Source organism: Camellia sinensis, unplaced genomic scaffold, assembly GCF_055761805.1.
Source record: "Camellia sinensis isolate YWXY unplaced genomic scaffold, ASM5576180v1 Unanchor4, whole genome shotgun sequence".
In the NCBI taxonomy this organism is placed as follows: domain Eukaryota; kingdom Viridiplantae; phylum Streptophyta; class Magnoliopsida; order Ericales; family Theaceae; genus Camellia; species Camellia sinensis.
Window position 1 is genome coordinate 17,662,501 of NW_028129277.1, and position 3,965 is coordinate 17,666,465.

Here is a 3,965-nt window from a genome sequence, read left to right on the forward strand (position 1 = left end):
CGCATGCCATGCCACGGCCTCGGCCCGCATGCCTTGCCACGCCGTCGCCCAACATGCCATGCCACGGCCTCGGCCCGCATGCCTTGCCACGGCCTCGGCCGCGCATGCCATGCCACCGCGTTGCCCGGCATGCCATGCCTTGGCCTCGGTCAACATGCCATGCCACGGCCTCGGCCTCGGCCCGCATGCCTTGCTACGGCGTCGCCCAACATGCAGTGCCACGGCCTCGGCCCGCATGCCATGCCACGGCCTCGGCCCGCATGCCTTGCCACGGCGTCGCCCAACATGCCATGCCACGGCCTCGGCTAGCATGCCATGCCACGGCCTCGGCCCGCATGCCTTGCCAAGGCGTTGCCCAACATGCCATGCCATGCCACGGCCTCGGCCCGCATGTCTTGCAAGGGCGTTGCCCAACATGCCATGCCACGGCCTCGGCCCGCATGCCTTGCCACGGCGTTGCCCAGCATGCCATGCCACCGCGTTGCCCGGCATGCCATGCCTTAGCCTTGGCCAGCATGGCATGCCACGGCCTCGGCCATCATGCCATGCCACGGCCTCGGCCCGCATGCCTTGCCACGGCGTTGCCCAACATGCCATGCCACGGCCTCGGCCCGCATGCCATGCCATGTCATGCCTTGGCCTTGGCCAGCATGACATGCCACGGCCTCGGCCCGCATGCCTTGCTACGGCGTCGCCCAACAAGCCATGCCACGGCCTCGGCCCGCATAACATGCCACGGCCTCGGACCGCATGCCTTGCTACGGCGTCGCCCAACATGCCATGCCACGGCCTCGGCCCGCATGACATGCCACGGCCTCGGCCATCATGCCATGCCACGGCCTCGGCCCGCATGCCTTGCCACGGCGTTGCCCAACATGCCATGCCACGGCCTCGGCCCGCATGCCATGCCATGCCACGGCCACGGCCCGCATGCCATGCCACGGCCACGGCCTCAGCCCGCATGCCTTGCTACGGCGTCGCCCAACATGCCATGCCACGGCCTCGGCCCGCATGCCGTGCCACGGCCTCGGCCCGCATGCCATGCCATGCCACGGCCCGCATGTCTTGCCACGGCGTTGCCAAACATGCCATGCCACGGCCTCGGCCCGCATGCCTTGCGACGGCGTCGCCCAACATGCCATGCCACGGCCACGGCCCGCATGCCATGCCACGGCCTCGGCCCGCATGCCATGCCACGGCCTCGGCCCGCATGCCTTGCCACCGCGTTGCCCAGCATGCCATGCCACCGCGTTGCCCGGCGTGCCATGCCTTAGCCTTGGCCAACATGTCGAGCCACGGCCTCGGCCCGCATGCCATGCCATGCCACAGCCCGCATGTCTTGCCACGGCGTTGCCAAACATGCCATGCCACGGCCTCGGCCCGCATGACGTGCCACGGCCTCGGCCCGCATGCCGTGCCACGGCCTCGGCCCGCATGACATGCCACGGCCTCGGCCCGCATGCCTTGCCACGACGCCGCCCAACTTGCCATGCCACGGCCTCGGCCCGCATGCCATGCCACGGCCTCGGCCCGCATGACATGCCACGGCCTCGGCCCGCATGCCTTGCTACGGCGTCGCCCAACATGCCATGCCACGGCCTCGGCCCGCATGCCATGCCACGGCCTCGGCCCGCATGACATGCCACGGCCTCGGACCGCATGCCTTGCTACGGCGTCGCCCAACATGCCATGCCACGGCCTCGGCCCGCATGCCATGCCACGGCCTCGGCCCGCATGCCATGCCACGGCCTCGGCCCGCATGCCATGCCACGGCCTCGGCCCGCATGCCTTGCTGCGGCGTTGCCCAACATGCCATGCCACGGCCTCGGCCCGCATGCCTTGCCACCGCGTTGCCCAGCATGCCATGCCACCGCGTTGCCCGGCGTGCCATGCCTTAGCCTTGGCCAACATGTCGAGCCACGGCCTCGGCCCGCATGCCATGCCATGCCACGGCCCGCATGTCTTGCCACGGCGTGGCCAAACATGCCATGCCACGGCCTCGGCCCGCATGACGTGCCACGGCCTCGGCCCGCATGACATGCCACGGCCTCGGCCCGCATGCCTTGCTACGGCGTCGCCCAACATGCCTTGCCACGGCCTCGGCCCGCATGCCATGCCACGGCCTCGGCCCGCATGACATGCCACGGCCTCGGCCAGCATGCCTTGCCACGACGCCGCCCAACTTGCCATGCCACGGCCTCGGCCCGCATGCCATGCCACGGCCTCGGCCCGCATGACATGCCACGGCCTCGGCCCGCATGCCTTGCTACGGCGTCGCCCAACATGCCATGCCACGGCCTCGGCCCGCATGCCATGCCACGGCCTCGGCCCGCATGACATGCCACGGCCTCGGACCGCATGCCTTGCTACGGCGTCGCCCAACATGCCATGCCACGGCCTCGGCCCGCATGCCACGGCACGGCCTCGGCCCGCATGCCTTGCTACGGCGTCGCCCAACATGCCATGCCACGGCCTCGGCCCGCATGACATGCCACGGCCTCGGACCGCATGCCTTGCTACGGCGTCGCCCAACATGCCATGCCACGGCCTCGGCCCGCATGCCATGCCACGGCCTCGGCCCGCATGACATGCCACGGCCTCGGACCGCATGCCTTGCTACGGCGTCGCCCAACATGCCATGCCACGGCCTCGGCCCGCATGCCACGGCACGGCCTCGGCCCGCATGCCTTGCTACGGCGTCGCCCAACATGCCATGCCACGGCCTCGGCCCGCATGCCATGCCACGGCCTCGGCCCGCATGACATGCCACGGCCTCGGCCCGCATGCCTTGCGACGGCGTCGCCCAACATGCCTTGCCACGGCCTCGGCCCGCATGCCATGCCACGGCCTCGGCCCGCATGCCTTGCCACGACGTCGCCCAACTTGCCATGCCACGGCCTCGGCCCGCATGCCATGCCACGGCCTCGGCGCGCATGACATGCCACGGCCTCGGCCCGCATGCCATGCTACGGCGTCGCCCAACATGCCATGCCACGGCCTCGGCCCGCATGCCATGCCACGGCCTCGGCCCGCATGCCATGCCACGGCCTCGGCCCGCATGACAGGCCACGGCCTCGGACCGCATGCCTTGCTACGGCGTCGCCCAACATGCCATGCCACGGCCTCGGCCCGCATGCCACGGCACGGCCTCGGCCCGCATGCCACGGCACGGCCTCGGCCCGCATGCCTTGCTACGGCGTCGCCCAACATGCCATGCCACGGCCTCGGCCCGCATGCCATGCCACGGCCTCGGCCCGCATGACATGCCACGGCCTCGGACCGCATGCCTTGCTACGGCGTCGCCCAACATGCCATGCCACAGCCTCGGCCCGCATGCCGTGCCACGGCCTCGGCCTCGGCCCGCATGCCTTGCTACGACGTTGGCCAACATGCCATGCCACGGCCCCGGCCCGCATGCCATGCCACCGCGTTGCCCGGCGTGCCATGCCTTAGCCTTGGCCAACATGTCGTGCCACGGCCTCGGCCCGCATGCCATGCCATGCCACGGCCCTCATGTCTTGCCACGGCGTTGCCAAACATGCCATGCCACGGCCTCGGCCCGCATGCCTTGCTACGGCGTCGCCCAACATGCCATGACATGCCACGGCCTCGGCCCGCATGCCTTGCTACGGCGTCGCCCAACATGCCATGCCACGGCCTCGGCCCGCATGCCATGCCACGGCCTCGGCCCGCATGCCTTGCGACGGCGTCGCCCAACATGCCATGCCACGGCCTCTGCCCGCATGCCATGCCACGGCCTCGGCCCGCGTGACATGCCACGGCCTCGGCCCGCATGCCTTGCCACGACGTCGCCCAACTTGCCATGCCACGGCCTCGGCCCGCATGCCATGCCACGGCCTCGGCTCGCATGACATGCCACGGCCTCGGCCCGCATGCCTTGCTACGGCGTCGCCCAACATGCCATGCCACGGCCTCGGCCCGCATGCCATGCCATGGCCTCGGCC